This window comes from Acinonyx jubatus, chromosome B4, assembly GCF_027475565.1.
Source record: "Acinonyx jubatus isolate Ajub_Pintada_27869175 chromosome B4, VMU_Ajub_asm_v1.0, whole genome shotgun sequence".
NCBI lineage: Eukaryota > Metazoa > Chordata > Mammalia > Carnivora > Felidae > Acinonyx > Acinonyx jubatus.
The window spans coordinates 110,992,308-111,018,920 of NC_069387.1; the positions used below are offsets into that span (position 1 = coordinate 110,992,308).

At 38.1% G+C, this 26,613-nt stretch overlaps 2 long non-coding RNA genes across 6 annotated transcripts in view; one reads left to right on the top strand and one right to left on the bottom strand.

Annotated features, from left to right (window-relative positions):
• Positions 1-26,613, bottom strand: part of LOC113602792 (uncharacterized) — a 468,320-nt gene that overhangs the window by 81,636 nt on the left and 360,071 nt on the right. For all 5 annotated transcript variants that reach the window (XR_008300391.1, XR_003424305.2, XR_003424304.2 and 2 more), the window contains exon 4: positions 4,153-4,268. This is a non-coding gene — a long non-coding RNA (uncharacterized LOC113602792). The remainder of the gene's footprint in view (positions 1-4,152; positions 4,269-26,613) is intronic.
• Positions 42-10,175, top strand: LOC113602794 (uncharacterized). Its single transcript, XR_003424308.2, has 3 exons — positions 42-434; positions 4,204-6,670; positions 7,684-10,175. It is a non-coding gene; the product is annotated as an uncharacterized LOC113602794 (long non-coding RNA).

Here is a 26,613-nt window from a genome sequence, read left to right on the forward strand (position 1 = left end):
AGTGTCCTTTTTTTTTTTTTTTAATATTTAGAATGGAAAACTGGAAACGCATATCCTTTTATTTCGCTAGAGAAAGAAATTCTTACTTTTATCTAAAACCAGAGGGAAATGGTGCCAGGAATCTGCTAAGTTTCTCAGACCTGTAGAATCAAAGGCTTTAGAGATCCAACAAAAGATGGTAAGAGATGTAAGCATAATTATCATTCAATATGTGTGAATGCCTTATAAGTGTCCCAGGCATTATGGGCATGCCCCCTCCAGTGTCATAATGATCTCTGAGCAAAAGATTCTGCAACTAAACAATAGACAAGATTGACTTTTAAAATGTTTCAGGGATGGAGGTAGAAGGATGCCTGAATTTAATCTGAAGCCACATTGAGATATCCACATAACTGATTTAGAAATAGTTCTCACTGGACTGACACACTGAAGTCGTAAGTATAAAATACCCCTCTTTCTTTAATGTCTAATTCTTTCCCTGAAGAACCTTTCAAACATAATCAGTTAAAGGCATACAGGCAACTCTGATAAATGGGTGATGGCTTCCATGTTTCTCTGAGTTCATTCTCCCCAAATTATTTTGTTTATGCAACAGCCTAACACATTCGAGAGCTAAAATTTTTTAATGTTCAACTTCAGCTGCCTTCTAACTCAGATTATGCATTTTTTCCCTCAATGAAGGCTAAAGTCATAAACGCTGACATGATTTTAAAGTATGAGATGAAACCTGCCCTTGCTAATAACGGCTGTGATATTCTGAAGAACAATCTTCCCTGACTCTAGGTGCACTATCCTGACTTCTTGTATATCACTCCCTTCTCCACCCCACCCTGTAAATTTTAACTAAATTATTTGCCCTCAAATTAAATATGTGAGAGACGGATCGCTGAAGCAGCATTTTGTGTCTTATGCTCTGCCAACTAGGGATGTTAGATTCAGAGTTAAAATTGTTCAGCACGCCCTGTTGTGGTCGTCACTTGGCTCTCTCTTTCCCAAAACCTCAAAAATAGCTTATGATGCCATGTACCATATGTGGAGTAATAATTAGGCTTACCAGGGTGCTTTCTGTTGGAAATCTCTTTGGCATAGGCGAAGCTATAAAATTCAGCTTTTTTACACAAAGTTATCCAGCTTTTTTACAAATGCTTTAAAGATCATAACTGTAATATCGTTCGACAACTTGGCACGCTTAGAGGTAACTAATGGGCACTTTTGGGTCTAGAGTTTTATGCATTTTTTTTTTCTTTTGGGACATCTGCCAGAATTTGGGAATCAAACCAATAGCACACATCCACAATCCTTGAACCTTGAAAAGAAAGTGAGGGCATATACTTTAAAAGTATCATGTAGGATTGATTTTCGCAAAAATAATCTGGGACTTCAAATGAAAAGCGAATATGAAGACCTTCCAAGAAGTTCAACATTTTGAGTGAAAATCCAGGAGCCAGAGAGAATATCATATTGTTTTCCTAATTAGAATTCCTATATCTGGGCTCTCCTTATGGATGCATACACTTGTTTAATTTGGCCACACACCCTCTGTTTGGGATTGCCCTCTTGCATTTAATTTGCACCCCAATCACAAACCAGTAACATATGTCCCAAATCACGTGTCTTCAGATCCTGCCACATTGTTGGTATAAAGCAGAGGCATCATCACAAATGACTGCGAAAAATAAAACATTTAAATATTTATAGAGTAAGACCAGGATGGCTTTATCTTGGTTTTAGAGATCAGTTAAAGGGGACAAGCTTAAAAGTCTCTTTTTAGACACACACACAACACAAGGCGTATTTGTTTATATGAACAAGTCTAAGTAGGGTCCTTCAGAACAGCAAGACTGATAAAATGAGAAAAAAAAAATCAGAAAAAGCTGCTTATGACTGTTTGATAAATTTATTGTTTCTAAACTATAGCTTCCACCCAATCTTTATTTCTTCTGATACATGTTTAATTAAAATTCACAGAGGGTATAGGAAAAAACCGAGAAGCATAAATTTCACGTTGCACCTGTATATCCAGAATGTTCCTGGTAGTTTTCAGCTCAGTTTATAAACCGGTCTATTTTGTAAGTTAGTTCTATGTGTTTTAGCCTACGTATGTTCTGGTATTTCAGTAAACCAGGATCCAAATGTTGTGTTTAGTTTCCTTTTAAAATTCAATTTTCTGTTTTCAAAATATAAAAAGTATTAGATATGTGTACCTATGTCTACACAGGTGTGTATGCATGTGTATGTGTGTGGGGTGTGTGTATGTGTAATTTGGGATCTATATGTGAGAAGGGTGGGATTTAGACACAGTGTTGTACCATTACCAGGAAATGGGTAGCCTTTTTTGACCCCATTAGAAAACGTTATAAAATTAATGCAAATAATTAAAAGCCATTCATATTCTCAGCAGGGAAAGTATTAAAATACAGAAAAGTTCTTTGTCTACTTACACTTTCACAAAATGCAAAAAAATAATATTTTGTTACATAAAATGATATAGTAGGAGACCATGGGTATTAAATCAGAGATTAGGGTCTGAACCTTATTTCCACTGTTTTTTAATATCTAAGATCTTGTGATCCTGGGAAGCCACGAAGCTCCCGAAGCCCTACTTTTCTAGAGAAAAACTTGAGTCTATGGGCTGTGGTGAGGATTTAGTGTGGTTACAAAGACATAGCTTTTAGAGGCCTTGAAATTTTCCTGTGTTTTTTTCCCCACAGAGGACACTTAGTAAATATTTGTTCTGCTTATTTTAAAAGCCTAAATACTTTTCACTTGAAACCACCCCGTTGCACAAGGTGAATTCGCACTATTGGTACCCTCACGTTGAAACAGAAATGAAAAAAATGGCCTTTAGGATGCCTCTCTTGTTGTTGTTTTGTTTTGTTGTTTGTTTGTTCATTTGTTTGTTTTTTGAAACAAGCTCCTTCTGAAGCTTTGCAAAAACGACCTTCCTCCAGGAGGCCCTCACGGATACACTCCACCCATCTCATCTAATCACATTTACCCCAGAATGCATTTAATCAGCTTAAAATCCACAAATGAACAAGTCACGTCTAAAGTGCTGTGCAGCCATATTTGTGATAGCAGCAGATGGGCCATAAGCCTTCCTTCTATTCATTCATTCACTCATCCAATTCATTCATTCACCATTTAAGCAGTCATTTATCCTACAAATGCTCACTAAGGTTTAAGTGTGTAAGAGTCTTGGATTTCTCTGGAAAAACTGGAGAAAGCAGGCGATACAAGTGTGCGTAATGGTCCTACTGAACTTCTCAAAATCTTGAGCAGTTTTCTCTATTCATGTCACGCTCTTGCGTGTGAAGTAGGCAATCGGAGATGAATGAAGAGGATGATACTTTCCACGGCTGTCGGGTGTTTCACTGTCCAGGTAGGGCCGTTAGCTCATTGGATCATGACAGCCCCAGGAGGCCATTATTCTCAAATCAGAAAGGCCCAGAAACATGTCCAGGCTGATAAGAAGTGACATTGGCTTCAATGTTTATGCCTCAGAAGTAGCTTTCCTCTGAAGGCACTGCATTTAAACTTGTATTTGTAATTGTTATTTTTATTCCAATAAGAGGGCTCCAAATACATATGGATTTTGAGCCACACAACCTGGTATGCTTCTACTGCACCTGTACTGCTTTCAGGCTTTTTTCTTTTTTTCATTATATTATGAAGCTATTGCTTTTAGCAATAGTTTTGAAGATATCCAAACCACTAGTTCAGAAGTATACTGTGCATTTTAGTTACACTGAAAATCATTTTACAATGGTGATTCCCAAGTTCTTACCCTCCAGAACTTCTGTTTCAGTAGGATGTGCAATGGAAGAATAAATAATATACACATATATACTATATAATATATATTGCTTTTATATATCATGTATGTGATATATATAAATATACAATCATATATAATATATGAATATTATGTCATCATATATATACTCAGGTCAGCCATGCCATAGGTATAGCTGATCATTCAGAACTGTTTGGTAATGACTTTGCCACCAAACTTCAGTTTCAGTGTCACAGTGGCCACAATAAAAATGTTGAAGTCATATAGATTGGTCCTAAAATAAAATGTAAGTGGTCCCCACAACTCCACATTATAGACTCTGATATGCAGTACTTTTAGTCCTTTTACTAACTCACCTTACTTCTCGTCAATTCCTGCCTCAGCTTTAACCTCTGCTGCTTCTACAGGACCCCTGGTTCACACCAGCCACCTGCCCCTTCATTCCTCCAGTCCATCTGCCATAAAGTCAGCACTGCAATACAGTAATAGAAATCTTTAGAGAAACCATCTGCTGCCTAATATTCTCTATCATCAGCCAAGGTTATAAACGTTGCCTTTACATTGTGCGGCCTGGGACCTCGAAGACACGGGTTCAGATAATATAACATCATCATCATCATCATGGCCCTCAGAACCACACATTCAAATAGTTTTTCACCAATAAGGTGAAAGAGTGTAATACACTCCTTTTTCCTCCTCCCTTTCCCACCATTCAACCAAATCCAGTCCTGGATCAAAGATTCTGGAAAATATCACTCTCTTTAAGCTTTAACCAACTCGGAATGGAAATGCAGCCAGGACTCAAAATAAATTATGCAGAGATATTGAATATAATGGAATAGGAATGTGGAATGACAAGTAATAGAAATGTGTATGCTATAGGGCTAGTTGAAAGTGTTTAAGGTAATCATTACTCAATGGGGAATTAAAGGAGTGAAAATAAATCTATTGCTAAATGGCAAAGATTTCTTTAGTGTTTACCATTTAGTACTTCTAATTTTATAATAATTACAAATTTAGAGTATATTTGATATAAATATTTACCCCCCAATGCTAAATCATATTTATTATTCAAAATACATATTTAAATACAACCATTTAAATAATCGTGTGAAGTACTAAGCTGTTTAAATGATTTAACATATATATATATATAATCATCGTCCTTCTTCTAAAGGATTTATATTTATGTAATTATTTTTCAAATAATTTGAGACCTCATCATGTGTATTATTTTATAAAGTAAATCGTAACAAGATGATGTGAATGGTTCTGAAACCAAAATATATGTTATATGTTGTTCAACAACACAGCACTATCTAGAAGGACTTAAACTTGATAGAATAACCCAGCACCACCACCTGCTGTTTGATACAGAAAATTCAACTTAGTGAGCTCACTTTTAGCTTGATCTAGTTATAAATTATCATGGGGATAAAGTGCCATTATCATCCTTATCTCTCAGATTTTAAGGTCTTTAAATAATGTATGTCTTGAGCAGATACAGATTTTAAAATATACCGATATTTCAAAGGGAAGAGATAAACAGAACAAAACAAGGAAAGCCAAATCAGATAAATAAATACCTTGAACTTGAGCACTCTATTGTACTCTAAAGATAAGAGACTGAATTATCCTACTAAGGAATCCCATAAGCTTTTCATCTTAGTGATTTCAGAGACTATACACGTCTTTCCTCTGTGTATTTATTACTGGTAACAGGTATACGACCAATGTAATACAGAGGGAAAACACGACCTCTTAAATTAAGACAAATTTGGATTTGAATTCCAGCCTTTCCACCTGTTAGCTTTAAGCTCAGTCCAATTATGCAGCCTCTCTAAACCCCCTGCTGCAGATTTGAAAAACTGGAATATCAACATGGACCTAGGGTGTTATGTGAAGCACTGGGGACACATGTTAGGCACTAAAAAAATGGCATCTCTGATGATATTATTTTGTCCACAATTGACATATATAAGAAAAATTTTAAAACCTAGGCTTTTACATTTTTGAATGAAAGTTGATTAGCATGTCCGTTTCTGCAATGTGTTGCGATGTGCTTCAGTTAAATTAACTAGTTGATTTCATTTGTAATCTTTTGAGTTCCCTATATATCCTTGGCAACAGAATAGAACAGTATCACTCAAATCCCAAATTTGGGAAGTTCAAATCAGACCAGACCATGGACAGATGAGAGGGTTATCATGAGAAGATGTAAGAGGTTTTGTTTCTCAAATAAGCATAAAGTGTGGAACTTGAGTCAGACAGTCAACCTGATTGAAACATCAGATTTACTGCGGACAAGCCTTACAATTTCAGCCTACAATCCAGTTGGGTATTATCTTTGACAAGAAGACTCTGAAGGAAGTAGACAGTCCAAACACATGTTTCATGGATATATTTGGATTCATCCTATGATGCAAGGTCACTTTGGAAAGCATGAATCTGTCCTCATGGACAAGCTTCCAAAAGATTTAAAAAAATGGATTTTTATCCTGTTTTCTGATCTAATCTCATAGAAAGTAGTAATTTTTTGAAACTTCATTATTATCCTTAGGGTAGTAATACTATGAATAAGGTCATCACTATGAGCCTTCTGTACAAATTCAATTAGATGAGAAAAATTAAATAGATCTGTATCATGGAACTTTTTGGTACTACATAGAATTATACAATGCATGTATGAAAATATAAATATGGAGATGGATGGATAGATACAGGGATGGACAGATGGAGAGACTTCAGAAAAGAAGTTTAGCAGGGGAAAAACGAAAGCTGTTCCTTACATTATAATTCCAACTAACAAAGATAAAAGGAATGATAGAAATAGAAAATCACTATTTGGAAACCACCCTCATAATAAAGTTTCAGGTAAGAATTACCTATGGATTTGTGGGTAAAAGTATAGTTGAAAAGTAGGATGATTACATAATCTCAGAGTACCTCTCAACACCATATTTATTAATTGCAAATGGAAAATGGTAACTTTAAGTAGGAGAAAACTGGCAGATAATACCTTTACTAAGTGGACAAAGTTGAAATTACCATCCCACTAATAGCACATCGGCCTGAACCAAGAAAGACACATTACCCCTGTGGCATTCCTGCCCCATATGCATAATTTGAATTTAATAACAAGGAAATATCGGAAAAACCCAAACTGAGAAACATTTTACAAGATAACTGGCCTATATTCCAAAAACAAAAACAAAAACAAAAACAAACAAACAAACTAACAAACCCCAAATCCTTAAAAGACAGAGAAAAACTGAGGACCTGTTTCAGATTAAAGCAAGATAAGGAACATGATAATAATATGCAACGTGGGATCCTGGATCAGGTAAGAACATTAGTGGTACAAATGGATGAATTGGGATATATGGCTTCTAGATTAGATGCTAGTACTATTAATATGAATTTCTTCATTTTATTCATTGTAATGTGGTTAGACAGAATACATATACTCATGTATTTAGATGAAAAGGGTATTATGCCTGAAAATTACTTTCAAATATTTCATCAATAGAATATTTAAATATATTTTATCTATATTTATATTTATATCCATAGCCATGCCCAGGGGGTCGGGGAGAGGAGAGAGAGAGCGAGAGAGAATGGTAAAGCAAACAAAGATGTTAAAAGCTGGGAGATCTGGGTTAGGATATATTGAAACTCTTCACTAATTCTGCAATTCTTGGACATCTGAAATTATTTCAAAATTAAAAACTGAAAATGGCAAAAGAAAGAGAAAGAAGGCAAAGAGGAAAAGAAGGAGGCATGGGAGGAGAATGGGGGTAGTGAGGGGGATGAGGAGAAGGGTTTCCCTTTTCGGGTCTTAGAGCAAAAGCCTCTCATTCCTAACTATTCTATAACCTCAACGATAGAAGCATCAATTTATTGAGTGAGGAAAATGTGGATGGGAAAGAAGAATAAAGAACCAGGAGCTGGAGTTTGGGATGAACAGCACATCTAACTGAAAGCATTTCCTGAACTGTAAGCTCTGCGAGAAGAAACAGGTTGGTTTTTGCTCACTGGTCTTCATCTAGCTCTGATACAATGCCCGGCACCTAGGATGTGCTCGGTAAACGTGTATTCAAGGAATAATGTACAATTTCTAATTTGTGATTTGTCCAACTCTTACTCTCCTCTTTTGCAATGGTCCTGACACATTCCTAAATTCTGTTCACTAAACATACAGGGATTGTAAGCATAGAATTATTCAATCCAAGCAACCTTTTCAAGAGAGGAAAACTAACTTATGTGAGACTGAGAAAGATGGACTCTGACATTACTCAGTAACGAAGCCCAGGCATATCTTTGCTGGCCCGTGCTAAGAGGAAGGTCTGTGGTTAACTCACATTCCTTTTCCCCTACTGAGCACTTGTAAATTTCCTTGAACATTAATTTAATATTAATAGCCTTAAACAGCTGTGGGAGAGTTGTGGTAAAAACAAGGCGGCTGGTAGACAGCAGTGTCATATTTCAAACCCAAATCCAAGGTCTCAGCAACGTCTAATTTTTTGGAATGTGAGTTGTGAAATTCGAAACTATTAGAATAATTGGAAGTGCCAGAGAACACTGGATGAGTGGTAATTAAAGCGGACGTGCAAACCAGCCTGAGGGGCAAGGTGTGGCAAGAGGTGTCTCGAATCTGCCTCGCAAACTTAATCTCTATTCTTGATGACATCTGCATTTTCCTTTATATTAGATGGTAACTAAACTGGCCAAGTCTGAGAATGCCTGCAAGCCCTCAACCTAAGGCAATTCCTTAGAGTTCTCAGGATGACTTCAAAAGGATAGCACATCTACACACTCTACCAGTAGCTGATGAATGCAAGGCTGGGTCCTTCCCTCGCTGCCACCCAATTCATACCCCCAGTAACACCTATGCAAGGGCCTGGAGCACAAGGTTGTATGCATGACAGCTAGAGTGGGGTTTTATTTTGTGGTTATATTTTATTGAATAGGGTTACTGAGACATAACTGACATAAGATAATTGCACATATTTATTGGGTAGGATTTGATGTTTTAACATATATACACACCATGTTTGAATGTATATACCCCCCTGACACCATCACCACAATGGAGATACTGAACAATCCTATCACCTCCAAAAAAAAGTGTCCTCCTGCCCCTTTGTAACCCCTCTCTCTTGCCCCTCCCCATCTTCCTTTCACACAAGACGACCACTCATTTGCTTTCTTCCACTATATGTTAAATGTCATTTGCTAAAATAGATAGAACCATACTGTCTTATTTTACACGGCTTCTTTAATTTAGCATAGTTATTCTATTGACATTTACATTCTCCATGTTGTAGTACAAATTCCTTTTCACTATAGACTAACCCTCTATTTTATAACACACAACTTGTTTATCCATTTATCTGCTGAACATGTGGAATGTTTGTAGCTATTAAAAATAGAGCTGATAGTAATGTTTATGTAAAAGTGTTTCTAAAGACATAGCTTTCATTCCTCTTGAGTAAGTAACTAGGAGTAGAATAGCTGAGTTTATGTTTAACTATTTAAGAAACTTCAAAATATTTTCCAAAGTGGTTATAATAGTTTTGCATTCCTAACATGAGTGTATGGAGTGTATGACATTTCGAATCCCCCAAGCACTTTGCCAACACTTAGTATAGCAGGTCTTTTTTTTTTTTTTTTAGGGATATATTGTTAGCTCATTGTGGTAGCTCGTTAATTTGTTATCTCCAAACTAACTAGTGATGGTGAGTATCTTTTAGCGTGTTCCTTTGTCATCAGTACATGTTTTAGTGATTTATTCAAATATTTTGTCCATTTTTAGTTGGATTGTTTATTATCATTGTAAGAGTTCATTTCAGTGCTTTACAATTCCCCTTATCCACAGGGAATATGTTCCAAGACCTCTGTGGATGCCTGAAACTGTGGATACTCCCAAACCCTATATATACTGTTTTTTTTTTTCCTCTACAGTAGTATCTATGACAAATTTATAAATTATCTACAGTAAGAGATTAACAACAATAACCAATAATAACACAGGACAATTTTAGCAACATACTCCAATAAAAGTTATGTGAATGTGGCCTCTTTCCCTCAAAATATCTTATTGTACTTTATTCACCCTTCTTGTGACGATGTGAGACAATAAAATACCTACATGATGCGATGAAGTGAGGTGAGTGACGTGGGCACTATGACATGGTGCAGGCTACTATTGACCTTCTGACAACAGGTGAGAAGAAGGATCATCGCCATCTGGATCACCATTGACTGGTACAAAGTGAAACTGTGGATACTGGAGGATTGCTGTGTATCTTCGGAAGACGTATCCTTTATCATGTATCATGAAGCATATCATATGCACATAGTGCTTTGCAAATATTCTCTCCCTTTTCATTTTCTCAACAGCATCTTATGAAGAGTAGATGTCTTTAATTTTAATGAAAAGCAGTTGCTCAATCTGTTCTTTTATGGACCATGCTTTTGTTTTGTTTTGTTTTGGTGTTGGGATAGGTGCAAATTAAGAGGGCTTATGCAAGGTGCTGAAAAAGTGAAGGAAGGTTAATTCATCCAAAATTTTGTGAAAAGTTTGTACCATAAGTTGTACTCCAGGGCCTAAAATATATTACTTGATGTGACTACACAGCAAGAGGTCAATAATTAGACTGTGACTAGAGTACTCACTGCTCGTCTTCATTATGCTATGTGTCTGATTCCAGGGAAGCCATAAGTATTGAGGAGTTCCCTATGCATGGCAACTGGTGTCACCTACAATCAAATGTGTAGGGATGATCAGAAGACCAACTCAAAATCCCCATGAGACCGAACGGCTCTTGGGCAGCAGGGTTGCTTTGAGTGGCCCACTGGATGTGAAACACAGTACGCCCCCAAACAACAATGGGTTCTGAAATGAAGTGGAAATTGTAACCAGAATATCAAAATACATCATAAGCCTCTGGTGAAATGCACTATTAATATAGAAAAGTTTATCACAATTCTCTAAATCAGTAATTTTTTTGGACTACACAATAAGAACGAACTCTACAATTAACAGGAAGCTATTGTCTTTTTGGAGAAAGAAAGCTTCAAAAAAAAATGTGGGGGACTTTTTAAAGCCTGGATCAAATATCCTTCAAAACCATCTTATTCTATTTATTCTAATGACATATTTAACAGGTATCATTATAACATTTGAAATGCACTAAATTCACTGGATGATAGATATAATAATTTCAATTATTTGTCCATTCAGCATGTGTAACTTGAGCAACAGTAGTGTTCCAGAAACTGCTGTAAGCATTGAGGATACACCAGAGAACAAAACGTACATTAAGTGGTAATAAATGCTATGAAGAAGAATTAAACAAAGAAGGAAATTAGAGGTTGATGGCGATGTGCTATTTAAATAAGAGGATAGAAAATTTGGGCACCTGACTGGCTACTTTCTATCGAATGTACCTCACTTGTCTTTAAATTCAACAACCTCTTTGCAAAGTAAATTCTTTTTAGAATTGTGATTTTTTTTCAAGTATACATTGATGAGGGATCATAAGGCAAGCTGAAGGCAAAATACAAGCTGACAACACCCCTCCCCCTCCCCCAGGTGGGATATATGTGATATTCCTTGGACACTCTTGGCTGCCCAAGAACGAAGGAAAGGAAAGAAACAAATGGTTGACTGATAGAGATCAAAGTCATGCAGGACAAGAGTCTCCTTCAGTTTACGAATAACTTAGTAAACTGCAAGAAAAAGGCAATCTTATCCATAGCTTACTCTCCGGAAACCTATAGACTCTGTTTCCTGGAGCTCTAATATCACCCTCATCAAGATGTAAGGGTGTTTAAGTGCTTGCAATGGTGATGCGGAAACAAAGGCAAATGAAAAATTAAATTCCCTTACCGCCTACAGTCCATTGACAAGTCCTGAATCAAGCATAGTGACCTTTCTCTAAGCGCTCAGCTGCCTCGATATTGACACTATGCCAGGGGCACAAGAGAATCTTGGCTTAACATTATCCTGCCCCGCCAGGATCCTGTAAATCTCTTTAAATACGTAAAAATTCCTTTGCAAACCTTTATCTTTACCCCTCAAGTATACTTTGGCATTATATTATACTCCAAGCATATGGCCCCTGATATGCATCTGAAGGAGGTCATGACTAAGGTTTTACTAACAGTGGGAGTGCCTGGGTGGCTCAGTCAGTTAAGCCTCCTCAGCTCAGGTCATGATCTCGTGGTTTTCAAGTTAAAGCCCTGCATCGGGCTCTGTGCTGACAGCTCAGGGCCTGGAGCCTGCTTCAGATTCTGTCTCCCTCTCTCTCTGTCCCTCCCCTGCTTGTGCACTCTCTCTGTCTCTCTCTCTCTCTCTCTCTCTCTCTCTCTCTGTCTCTCTGTCTTTCAAACATAAATAAAAAGAAACATTTAAAAAAAACAGTAATAAATGACATTTTTCTAACAACAGCTAGCCTCAAGGTCTGGAAACCTTGCTTCCACAATTCCTTAGAGACGTACGCTGTCCCTAACCAACCCCCCCATTCCCAACCTGTAGATATATAATCAGTCACTCTTCACAACCCCAGGGCAGCTGTTCCTGCCCACGGTTCCTGTCCCGGTACTTTAATGAAATCACCTTTTTGCACCAAAGACGTCTTCAAGAATTCTTTCTGGGCCGTCAATTCCAAACCCCATCATCACTCCAAAACCCCATCACCCATCATCAATGGCTTTTCACATACACCTCATGAATTTCAACATGTCTCTAATCTTTGGGCAGTCACAGGTAGAGCTCTGATCCGTTCAGGTTCAATCCATAACATTTCAAGAGGGCTTATATTTCAATTTCTCATCATCCGCTCAAAAATATGAGAAGGATAAAAGGAAAGACCTTTTGAATTTGAACATAAGAAAGACAGATAAAAGCTGTATGTTTATAAAGTTTTCCTCGGAGCCAATTTAGAATTGTTGGCAATATTTGTCATTACAAGAACAAATGGAAAAATAAAATTTGTATGTATTTATTTCTGTTAACTTACTGTAAACCCTAAGTGGTAAAATACATTGTCAAGAATTCCTGCCTTATAAAGTTGTCCTCTGCAATACACTTTCAGCCTTTTTCTATTTATGAGAGTTCTTGCAATATTTTGTTCTTGGTGTTTTTCAGAGAAAAGAGGAAATACGACATGCCTGTTATTTACATTAGTTAAGCAAGGGAGAAGTATGTTTATGCAAGCAACCCTTACCTGCAAAGGTAATGCAACAATTTATAAACACTATTTTGGTAATATTAGGTTTTTACCAAAATGCTGACCTAAATTTCCTTTGCCCTGTTTTTGTGCCATGTCAAATAGTTCATTGGTTCTGTGTGGGCCTTAACCTAAGACAGTTGTATCTTTCCAGTCGTCAAAGCATCCTTGCAGTTTAATTCAGACTGATTTAAAAATTAGTAGATGGACCTTTCTTATTTTCTGTGACAAGGCATGTAATTCTTCTTCCTCCATGGTCAGGAGTTTAAGGAGAAGAGGAGAAGATCAAGAAAAGCTTAGGTGTAGCAAAGCAAATCTCCAGTCAGAGATAAAGCCAACAAAATAAAAAAAAAAAAAAAATGGATAGGATTATGTGTCTGGGTTTCTTTTATGAAGAACACATTTTTCTAAGGAACCTTCCATTTAAGACACTCAGAATAACAAGTAGCTGATTTAAAGTACCTTTTGGTAGCAAACTCATAAAAAAACACTGGGGATTCCTGACCCAGATGGTAAAGGAGTTACATCTTCTCTAGAAATGGGCAAATTGTCTACAGAACCTTTACAATTTCACTGTATAAACGTTGTTTAGACAAACTTGATATAAGGAGATAAACAGTGCATACAAAATCTTAGGAGACCCTGATCTACTGGTTTTCAATTTTTTTTTTTGTAATGTTTATTTATTCTTGAGAGAGAGAGAGAGCCAGAGAGACAGAGCATGAGTGGGGAGGGGCAGAGTGAGAGGGACACAGAATCTGAAGCAGGCTCCAGGCTCTGAGCTGTCAGCACAGAGCCAGATGCGGGGCTCGAAGTCACAAACCGTGAGATCGTGACCTGAGCCGAAGTCAGACGCTTAACTGACTGAGCTACCCAGGCCCCCCCCAAGTCTGCTGGTTTTCACACATCCATGGAATATTTATAAAACGGAATGGCCCTAAATATTTACATTAGTGATACCACTAATACATGGCCTTCAGGTCACCTTGACCCTGACCATCCTACATTGGCAAAGATGAGTGTTTATATTAGCTTCACTTGCAAAGTATAGCTTAGGATACTGAATCATGTGGCTTAACCCACAAAATTATAAATAAAAATATTTCAGTGGTCTGTAAATAAATGTAATTCAGGTAGAATTCAGCATTCTGAATATAAGAAATAAATCACACCTAGAATTGTGTTTTCTTCTCATCCACCACGTTGCAAGGATATATATTTCTGTATGAAAAATAGTTATTTTGGATTCTGCATGCCCAAGCATTTTCTCTGCTTTTTTATTACAGACAATTCAAGTCTTGAGGGGAATTCATGGATCAAGAAAAATAATACATTCTTCCCATATTATAGAATATTTCCATCACTAAATATAACTCGATGCCAACTTCTGCAGTATCCATCTATATGACAAAAAGCCCAATAAACAGTGGAGTTGGAAACATCTTAGATTCTTGGAAGATTTCTGATGTTTAGTTGGCACAAGTCACAAAAGGTTGAATTTTCCTGAAAGATATTGATATTTCACAGAATTAGAATGAACTTTAATGGTGCCTCGTGGGGATGAGTATAAACAGGTATTTCTCTTCCTTTTTTTTTTTTTTTTCTTTCTGTTTACAGTGAATTAAACACAGATTACGTTGCAATCAAAGTTTTTATCTTAACATTGGGGGATACAATGTTGCAACGAGTTTTCTATTATGCTGTTTTTGTTGGGATGGTTGTTTTCTCTTGTCTACAGTTTCTCCAAATATTTTTTTTTTCTTATTGCTCTATTAGGCTTGTTTGAAATATATACGTCACCTCTCTGTTTCACGTGTTTTTTAACCCATTTCTGGACATTTCCCAAAAATGCACCAACCTCTCATGTCTTATTAGGTTCTTATCAAATCTTCAGATTGTCACATAACTGAATTATAGACAGTCTTGAGGGCTTACTTGTATTCAAAGCCTGAGACGCGTTTTACTATTAACTGATAAATATGTTGTAAAAACCCCTCAATTCAGTAATAAATCATTTAATCAGCAAAGGCCTAGAATAGTAACGGGGAATAGTAATAAACCTAGGGGGAAAGTAAGTCATGACGGATCCTCAGTGGTTTTTGGAGACCCATTTGCACCTCCCCTCCCCACAAGTCCCATGGAATCCTTAAGAATACTACACATTTCCCAGAAGTGGAAACACCCCCCTCCCCTGGGGTATAAACTGCAGAACAATATAATGATTCTGACTTCTAGGGTTCTATAAAAGAATCTCAGTATGCGTTAAAGGTGCTTCTCTTTTGTGCTGTCTTCAAGAACATGCACACATTTTCTAGGCACAGGAAGAATTTCAGTTTTCCACAAAGAAAGTGCTTGCAACTATAAATCATGCTCAGTGCTGACAAAAACTAACAGACAAAGCAGTGTAAACATATGAAACAGGAATGTTAGAAAGAAGAAGAAAAAAAAGTCACTCTGAATATTTTTCATTACTGTGAATATATTCTTACCTACACGGTACACTCAGAAAAAACAAAGAAAAAGAAAAATATCTAAGAAAGATCTAATATAAACTAAAAGATCTAACATAAATTGAAACTCCTAGATATAAAACTATTTAAAAATAAAGCTAAAAGCATATTTTACCTTCTAACTGGTGGCCAACTGTGAATATATTTGAGATATATTTTATAAGAAATAAACATCAATTGAAAACTTTGTTAAAACCAATGTTTGAAAAATATGGCATATGAAATATTGTATCTCCATTTTGATTGCTAAGGGTTTGGATCATAGTTTGCAGAGAAATGAAGTTGGTTGGACAAGGAGTTGCCAAAATCACAGGTAACCCTTAGGTGCACAAGTTTCTTAGATCTAAATTATTCCTCATAGTCCTGTTCCTGAAATTGTCAACTTCACAGATTGTGGCAAATGGAGAGATGCACATTTGTTGAAAACCTATTATGCTCATTTCATATAAGATTTACATTGCGTGCTCACACCCAGCCTCAAAGCTAGAATTCACCATATCTGTTCTAAGAGTGAGGAGACAATGATTTACCTTAAATCAGTTATGCAAAGTCTCCCAGCAAGCAAGCGATGGGACCATGATCGATTCATTCTCAGGTCTGTGTGATTCTGAAATCAGCAATCTTTCTCTTAAATCCTACTGCTTTGCATTTCATAAAGACCGATGTATTAGATACCATGAAAGGGTGATCTCAAAGATCAGATGCCTGTGAGATGGGAAGACAAACCACACTCCAAGGAGAGGGAGGAGAGGGAAGGTAGACTCCTGCCATGCACACTGTGAATGGTGGGTATTTACGTGGTCCCTGAAGCAGATGGGATTGCCTCAATCTGGGGCAGAGTAAGGAATTGGGGCAAGGAGAGTCTGTCCAGAGTAGTGCATGACTGAGGAGTTGGAGGAATCTAAGGTAAATATATGAATGAATGAATGAATGAATGAATGAATGAATGAACGAATGAGAACTCTACCGTAACCTGTTTTATCCCAGAGTCAGACCTGGGTTTGGGTCTATTTGCTATGCCTCACGTTTACTGGTCAGTTGCCTGCATGTCTGAATTTTATGTTTTTTCTGAAGACCCTTGGGGACATGCTGATCCGATAAAGTTGGCCAGATGATACACTTCGAGAAGACCCAAAAGCACAGAAAGAAATGGTTTGTGAAGGCAGGCACTGATGGCATGGCAAGAATTTCCTTTTACAGAAATAAGGCTGACCATTGAGTCCTAATGTGTACAACCTCCCCTTCTCCATCCCTCCATGCAAAAGTATATAAAAGTCAAGAGTCCTGTGTTTCTAGGGTGTTCTGTTCTAGTAGATTCCCCACCCAAGGAGCGCTACTGATTCTGGCTTTGTAGCACAGGGTACCTTTCTGTGAGGGCAAATGGAGGGCCCCTGGATCAGGCCCCCTGGCATCATTGACCATGCATTTCTCCTATGTGATTTTTCTGTTCTATTTTGATTCACTAATAACCCCAATCTGTTCCAAGTCATCATTTTCTCCAGTGCTCAAATTCAGACCAACTTTAATGCTCTAGCCTGATTCAGGTGAGATAATAATTGTTGATACTTCTCATAAGGGACTTTGTAATTGTCAAGGTTCTATCACACATATAATGTTATTTTTCATAGTACTCTCTTTGAGAAATAAGATATTATTTCCCAGTTTTCAAGACATAGAAACTGAGGGCCAGAACAGTTACGTCTCCTTTCATAACACATCACTGATGTATCTGGGCTTAGATCTATGTCTCATCACTACCCCACTGTCTTACACACAATACTTTATACATGGCTTATGAAAGTATTGCATAGATTTTTTTTTCAAATGGCAATTCCCCCCATATTGGGAACTTTGGAATTCCCATTATGTGTCAGCACATTTCAAAACAAGTGTAAATGGGTATAAGATCTGACTGGTAGAAAAAAAAATCGCAGAAACTTGAATAGATTTCTTTTCAATTTTACAAATGCAAGGGACCAGAATACAGTCTTGGAATATATTCTAAGCAGAGAGTTTGTAGACAAAATTGATCTAATTAGGAAGGTGTGAAGAAAATATCCCCAAACCAAACCATATGCCATGTAATAGTCTGGAGGTAAATAAAGAAAAGCTGCCTTAGAAATGAGAAAATCACAAGTACATAACAATTGGTGCCAGAATATTCACCACTTTCACTCATAAACAGAATTTTAGTCTACACTGGCTTGGGAAAGAGGTAGGTCAAGGAACATGGACAGGGACCAGGCACATAGTCAAAGCTTAATCGATGCTTATTGAATGTATGAATGGATGGGTGGATGGAATCATTACTATAGACACCATTAAGGAAGGAGAATAGGAGATACTTTTCTCAAACATAGATCTTATTCTGTGATATCCTACTATGTATTTCCCAGCTGTTTTTTGAGCTGGATTCCTAGGTATCACCTAGCCCTTTATAGACCGAAGAAAGGTCCAGTTGGAGTGGAGGATTAAGTCATAGGATTGTGGTGTTGGAACAGAGTTGAGAGAGGGCATTTGGAGAGAGACGCGCAACATTCAACCTGCGGTAATAAAGCTGCCACCATTTCCTGCCTGTTGGTGACTTTATCTCTACCAGCTCATCTAATTCTCACAATTCCAGGAGGTAGATATTTCTACTTTCAATTTACCCATCAAAAAAAAAAAAAAAAAAAGACAGAAGTACCAGGTAGAAAAGGCAGCAGAGCTGAGATTGTAACCTAAGCTTGTCTGAACAGAATGCTCTCTGCTGTCTTTACTAAACCACTCTCAGACCATAGAAATAACCCAACTTCCCCATTTTGCACGTGAGTAATGAGAGGTAATTCAACTGATGCCTGAAGATCATAAAATAGTTATGGATCCAGGTACCTTAAGTCATTTTTTTTGGTCCTCTTTACATTTATATGAAAGCGAGCCATTGATTTATTAGTTGAAGCCTAATTTAAAAAGCATACCATATATACAGATTTTAGCATTCTCAATAGAACTGTGAGTTGCATAAATAAAAGATAAATGAGTTTCCCTGACAGAACCTTTGCATCTAATACCACATCTTCAGGATTAACTGCTGCCCCTCTCATAAAAATTCTGGTGGCAGCCAGTTCTGGAGAACTTGGCTAGAGGCTCTTGGCTCTTGGCGTACCTTGTCTAGGTAACTGCCTACCTTGGGGTCTGGGCCATCCATTTTATAAAGGTTTCAATCCATATGTATATCTGACATTTTCTTTTTTGCGTTACATGGCATAACATATAGGTAACAATCCATAATTCTTGAATTAATCAAAATCACAAAACCAAACTGAATCAAATCTAATGTGTTTCTTCCCTGTTTTTCCAGCTATCGTATTCCAGTAAAAGGCATCTAGGATTGTGTTTTAAATACTCTATTTAGCATTTAAATCTATCCAGAATGTAAAATCCAATCATTTTCAAAAAGATTTCTTCAGACCGTGTGATTCTAGCTTGTGTCAGTTTCACATATTTCCTAGTATAAATTTGATCTCATGATATTTTAATATATTTGGGGGGGGAATCAATTCTCGATTAGTTACTTAAATAATTGTGACAAAGCTGCCGACATAGTAATCTTAAGACAAACAAAAAGTGATTTTGGAATACTGACTTGGAGTCTCGCAATTTAAAAGGAAAAGGAAAAATAGAACCTGGCATACACTTGAAAACACTAATTGTAGACGGGTGGCTGAATACTCCCCAAAAAGCAATAGAACATTCCTTCCTTTGAAATAACAAAATAATGGCATTAACAGCCCATAATCACAGTGAAACGCTGGAATAACAAGAGAGTGGGAAGAAATTCCAAGGTAAAGGCCAAAATGTCAAGGTAAAATGCAAAGAATGACGATGGCTCCTTGCTTTTCAAAGATGCGTTTTCCAGAGTGGAAGAGGGAGTTGTAGCCGTGGAATGCCATACTTTGAGGCAACTAACGCTCGCTGAGAACAACAATTACAAAACCGTATATGGGAGTCATCCTTGAATGCTTGCTCTCAAATCTCATGGCTTACCAGATTGGAGCATGGATATTGCTGTAGGTGGCTGAAATGAAAGTGTTTAAGGGCTTTCTGGTCCTAGAAAAGTGCTGTGCAGTCTCAGACTCTTGGAACTCAAATAGATGGCACTCGTGGGAAATCAAACACAGACCAGTCCTTGTCAGGAGGAAGAGGTAGAGAAGTCCCTGGCTCACTTTGCAAAGATCATGAGGTTGTTCCCTTCACACCTGCCTTCTTGCATGCTGCAAATTTTTTACTTTAGAGTCACTTGCATCTTAAAAGTGTACCTACTAAATGTAAATATTCCTGGACCCACCCTAAAGCAAGCAGGTTAAATCTCCTAGCCTGTCTATGATGATTCTGTTAGGAAGTACAGCTGTCTGGAGGACGGGTTGAAGATTTTGAGAACAAGTTGAGGCTTAGTGTGAAACAGCACCGTGATTAAATATTCCTGACTGTTGACTGATGGCAGGGGCAAGGGGAGAGGGATAGAGTGACCTTGGTGGAGGTTGGGGGAGCAAGGGTCCTTACAAGGATCATTGTCCAGCTCTATTTTAGATCACTATTAGTTAATAAGTAACAGAATGTCAAGAGTGAGAAGTGTTGAGCCCAATTTTATCTATTAACACCCCCAAAGAAATGTATCTTTATATTTATGATGCACACGAAGGCACAAAATATTCATCCCATAGACAACGCTATAATATTTGCATATCCTATGGAAATACATTTTGGTTTGGCAGAAGTGGAGCTAAACACCCTTTAGAAGAGCATACATTAGAGACCTTTGCTGTGGGGGATCAGGGCACTTCTTTTTGTATTATAATTAATGAACAATGAACCGGAGACTTAAGTTCTAGTCTAATCATATGAACTTGGACAAGTCACTTTTCCTTTAACTGTCCCCCTAGAGTTAGCTACATGCTGTGGTCTGCCTTCCGTCACAGGCAGCACTTTTACCAAATGACCTGTCACAGCACATTCAGGGTCCCCAGGACTCCAGACTGCAATACCTATGCGTTTGCCATTCAACCGCCTGACTGCCAACCAGTTGCCTCAGCTTTTTTATCGTAATAATGATTAACGTCCAGGCGCAAATTTTTGTCTTAGCTAGTTGTTGTAGCAAAAGTAACTTTTAAATGTAGTAGGTGCTATAAAGCAAGAGTATATAGGTCCCCTTCATAACCTGAGATGAGTTGTCGAGGGTTGGGGACAGCTGCTATCAACACTTGTCTTCGAGCCTTGCATCTGAGAGGGTGATATGGAAGTTATTACTTGCACTCATATTCCATTGGGGGTTGGGGAATTCAGTCACAAGGCTTCACTTGAAATTAAGGGCGTTTGTTCTGAAGAGGAATAAAGGCAGAAGAAACTGAGAGATCATTGGCAGTCTCTTCCACAGTAGGCTTCAAGTCAGCAAGCAAAACCACAATGGCAAATTTACAATCTTGGAGGATAACTGGTCTCCTAGACACTGGCTCTGTATGCTGCCCAACGTCTGTCTCTCAGTCAGTGCTCGTACTTCTGAGGTTATTTTGAAAGGATTAGCCTTGATGAGAAAGGCCTAACTCTTAATGACATCTCTGCTACCGGTTTGTATACACAAAGTGCCAGCCTTTGTTGGGAGGAGGCTGTTTGATTGGATTTTGATTGGATTAGAGTTTTCCTCCGTTTTTTTTTAGCTTGTCATAAAAAAAAAAAAAAGGATTGTGCTTTTAGTTCTTTAATGTTTCATGTTATGGGACTCTTGGTCAGTTTTAGATTATAAGCCAGGGGAATAAAAGATCGCTCCTTGTTTTCTTTCTTCTTTGTTTCCAGAAATGTGCCCACTAGTTTAGGAAAATAGGAACATACGTAATCTCAACAAAATAAAGTACTCAAGTTGAAGCCAGACTTACAAATAACCTGTATAATTTGGTAGAAGGAATATAAACTTTTAAAAATGAGCACATATCCAAATCAAGCCTAGATGAAGGAATCTTACAACATCACCCTGAGAACTTCTCTCTTTGCCTTTTCTCTAGCTTCTGCATACGTTGAAGAAGTCTTGCCAATGAACTAGTATCTTCCAGGGTACAAGTTCAGTAGCAACGATTGAAATATTGAGGTAATAAAATTTCCTGTATTAAGGATCATGAAGAAAGCCAGATGAAGACCACACAGCCATGAGGGAATTAGTAGACAACAGCTACTGTGAGACAAATCAGAAATCTATCTTTTCCCTATTCTGAGCCAGTGGAAGTGAATTTCAAGGATCAAGGCAAAGAATCAGTGATCTGAAAGTGTCCAACTGCACTTCTAGCTGTTCTCTAAAAGAGTCGCTGTTTTATTTGTTGGCATGCCCCCCCCCCTCAATCATCAGTGGGCTCCTTGTCTTTCTAGTATTGCAAAAACAGGAGTCATTGACCTTGGTAGTGACCTTAGCAAGTTTGATTAATTTCTCTGCCCTTCCTTTTCATTATCAATATAAGGGGATAATAACCCTTAGTATGTGTTATCCTAAGGATTTAACAAGTGAAATATTAGAGGGATGAGCACAGTCCCCGGCATTTAGCAGTAAGTAAGCAATGGTACCATTGCATTATCGCGCTATTTCCCTGAGAACAAGCACAGAGCCTGGCACATGGAAAGTGCTCAGTGAGTGTGCATTACGTACATGAGTCTGATTGTGAAAGTGACTTCCTCTTCCCTACCTGCATCACTCCATTTCCTCCTAATAGATGCTTAGTACATTTATTCACTCTGTACATATTTATTGGGACTTCAACAATGGAAAAAACCCAGCTCAGAGTCTGATGAGGACCCACAGTCTTTAGCTCGGCATTTTTCCAGTTGGGAAGGTTGCCCTGACATGGATGTTATACTTTGTTTTTAGTTGTTTAATTTTTTTACGAGAGAGAGAGAGAGAGAGAGAGAGAGAGAGAGAGAGATTGATTGAGAGTCCCAAGCAGGCCCATGCTCAGCGAGGAGACTGACATGGGGACCCTGGGATAAGGATCTGAGCGGAAATGAAGAGCCCATGCCCAACCCATGGAGCCACGCAGGCGCCCCTGTTTTTAGTCATTTAAATGAGCTTTCTTCAGGTGTGTTCTTAGCACTGGCCTCAAGGGGACTGTTCCTCTTGGTTGCGCCTATGGATGGCTGGCATCCTAAAACACTTTCTCCATACGGGAAACTCAGGAAGTCACGTTGGAAACGGGAGACATGGAGAATTCTCCACTATCATAGGATGTCTGTCTTTGGAAAACTTCTGTCTGTCGGGACTCGCCCTGGGCGGTTTTCCACACTTGCTGGGGTTGCAGCCTGGGGCACTGAGTTAAGCTGCAGCGCCATCTCGTGGTCAGATGATGTGGTGCCCAGATGCAGAGTTTCTAATGAGTAGGTGAGCAAAAAGAGAACTCAGAAGTCACCTTATCTACTTCCCTTATTTATACATAAGAAAAATGAATCAAAAAAGAAAAAAGGAAATGACCTAAACTTTATGTTACAAAGAGTTGATTGCAGAACTATCCCACTTGGTTGCTATTTCCCTCAACAGTGTGCACTATGGAGCATGTGGCTGTGGCTGAATGTTCGACTTGTCTTCTAGGTACTTACACAACCTCCTGTGAACCTGAGTGGTCTTACTTTTAAAATGGGGTGATACGGCTGTTGTCGTAGCATCTGAACAGCAGAGTATTTTAAGGACTTTATAAACAATAAGTTATGAAAAAGAAATCTAAGTTAATACATATTTTTTTTTCTAGATTTTCGGTAAGGAGACAGATGCATCTCATTTAAAGCTGCATTAACAGTTGAGAGCCACTCATCTATTCATTGCCCGCTTCCAGGAGAATGTATGGAGTGGTGGCCATGTCACTGTCGTGGGAAGGGAGGATACAAATATGAAGAAAACACAGACTTTAACCTTGAAGAAAGCAGTCCCATAATAATGAAGACAGACATTAATAGATATACTGTGTGGTGATAACAGATATTAGCGTGGATGCTGGTAACAACTTTAGTGCTTACACACAAAAAAGAGTTCCATTCTGCCAAGTTGCAGGGGGAAAGGGGTTGCTGAGATGGAACACGCTTCACGTAGGAAAAAATAAACGTGAAGCATGGTCAGAGCAATACTAGAGGAATGTCAGAGACACAGATGGGACAAACCAAAGATGAACATTCTAGATGTGGAAGGATAAAACACTAAAAATACCCCAAACAAACAAAAAATACAACCTCACAAGAGAACAGAATCATCCTATAGTTATAAAAATACTCCAGGCCTGGTACATATTTTCAGAACTCATGGCTGTCGTTCCAAATACATGACAAAATAATCTGGTTTGGATCCAAAATTTCATAACTTATACCAAAATTTGATATTTTGTTTGTAGTTATAAAAGCTAAGATCATTTTAAATTGTGGAATAGCATATAACCCAAAGAGTCGACGGAAAATGATGAGAATTGAATGGTTTCATGAAAGTTCATCTAGACCAATCATTCCGTAGATTTCTATATTACATATTTGTCTTTCAGTTCTATGTGTTAAAAACTATTGAAGGTTTTTTTTCCTATCTCTTTCATCATAGCAAGTATTTGAAAAAACCAATCTTAATGGCCTAGAAGTCATACTTTTCCCTTTTCAAATCCCTTCTAGTCTTCTTCACCAACCTCTGACATTCAGAGAATTGCTTTTTAGACACATTGATCGAAGACCATCTATCCACATATTGTTCATTCCAAATTGTTCCCTTCTGGGCTATCTCAGGATACGAAGTGTTTGTCAGTCCTTCAAAATATAGTAGTAAGGATAACTCTGTCAAAAAGACATTTCCATGTACAGTGAAAGCCTAAAATTACATTCTTCCAGACTGTTTTGCTATGCGTCTACACGTCAAGGAGATAGAAAAACTTCAGATTTTTAGTCCAACAAAGAAGAAAGAAATTTCCTTTGACTGAGGGAATAGTTTGACTAGCTCCCACAGCCATAGCTCACAGGCATCTATCATCACGGTAGTTCATAAGGAAGATGACAAAATACAGATATATTGAGAACTTCTTACGCTGAAGAATTTCATTGACCTAGACTAGTACACTTGACTCTGAGGCCAAGCGACCTGGACAGTGTCTTTGAGAACAAGTGGTTATCAAGGCTAATCTTGAGAAGTGGGTATTAACCAAATATGGATGGCCAAAGAGGGCAAAACAAAGGCAAGCTGTTTACACATGCCTTGTGGGATTCTCTCAGTCCTAAAAGGATGCTTCTAATTATTTCTTTGACCGCTGTCAGTGCTCATTAATTAACAGAAAAGATTATTAGAGGATAGGAATTATTTAGGAGTGTTAGTCTCTTAAGTGACATAATTATTCCCAACAGAATTCTGAAAGGACACAAGTAACAACACTTCGAGGTGCCAGCTGACTTGGAACTGAAGACTTGAAATTGTCCCTTGCTTATCGCCAATTCTGCAATCGTGGAAAACACTGGGCACGCTCTGTCCCAACCGGGAGAAATCACTCTATCTGAAAAAAATCTCACTGATCACCAATGTGCGTGGGCCCATAAATCAGAGGGAATGAAACAACTTTCTTTGGATTTTGTGGCTCCTGTAGGAGATCTCATTGACTTCTCAATTACCAGAGTAAAGGTGGGGCATTCAGTCTCAAGGAGGAAAGAAGGGTAAGCCCAGCTGGAGCTCATTTCTACTTCTCTGCCGCCTTCCCTGCAGTCCCTGTATTAATCCTACGATGGTCTTCAGATGCTAACTTTCAAGTCCACAGGAGGAACAGGGACATAGCAATAGCTTTCGGTAGCTGGGATTTTTCTGAGTATCAGACATATTATCCTTTCCTCAGGTTAATATTTCTGGCCTAAAAACTTTCAATCACAGAAAATTCTGTGGGCTACCTTTTGAATTATTGCATGACAACCGTTCACATGCATACATTCCAATGCTTAATTAGATTCCAAATGGCAATGATAGACAAAGTAACAGCCTATAATTCTAGTACGTAATGCAGAAATTCAGACACCTTCTTGCAAACACCATATTCAGGAAAGTACAGGGGCTCCTGGGTGGCTCAGTCAGTTAAGCCTCCGACTTCGACTCAGATTGTGATCTCATGGTTTGTGAGTTCCAGCCCCACATCGAGCTCTGTGCTGACAGCTCAGAGTCTGGAGCCTGCTTCAGATTCTGTGTCTCCCTCTATCTGTCTGCCCTTCCCCTGCTCACGTTCTGTCTGTCTGTCTCTTTCTCTCTCAAAAATAAATAAATATTAAAAAAATTTTTAAAAAGTAAAGTACAATGATTCCTGGGGTTGAGAGAGGTCAGGAAATCTAGAAGGTAAGATTCCAAAGGGAAGGTATATATTTCTGAGAGTGAAAAGTGGTTCTACATAGTTCTGTCCGCAGAAGTTCGAGGGACCTCCCACCCATACCCACATAGGTAAATACCAACTACACAGCATTAGATCACTTTCCACCCTCACGGTGTATAAGTTGAGAATTGTATTAGTGGCTTGAAACAGAGACCAGAAATAATAGCTGTCTACCAAGAAAGAAACTGAATGCTTCTTCATGTGAAATAAATCCGGAGACGTAAAGTCCTCTCTGCTAAATTATCCTTATGGGGCCTTTCCCCATCTTTCTCCTTACCATCACCTGCATGTGACTTTTATCCTCAACATCACTTCCTGTTCCAAAATAGCTACTAGATGTCCAGGCATCTCATGTGTACTCCATTATGGAAAGAAGGAAAAATGGACAGGACAATCAGTCTTTACCTGGCCTGACATCTATTCATTGCAGCAAACCCTGGAGTTAACTTGGGCACACATCTCTAATCTTTGGAACCAGAGAATCTTTAGAAACTCGCAATGATGGAATAAGTCACTTGTGAAAATCAACTTCTACTAGACGTGTGGACCCGTCCCCCTTGGTACCTGGCTCTCCTAGTATACTCCCATAATGACACCAGAAATGATGCCACTATATTTTCTTCTCCTTACCATCCAGGAAGATCCTGGTTCGCTCCTGATCTCTGCTTTATGGTAGGTGATAGAGAAATAATTCG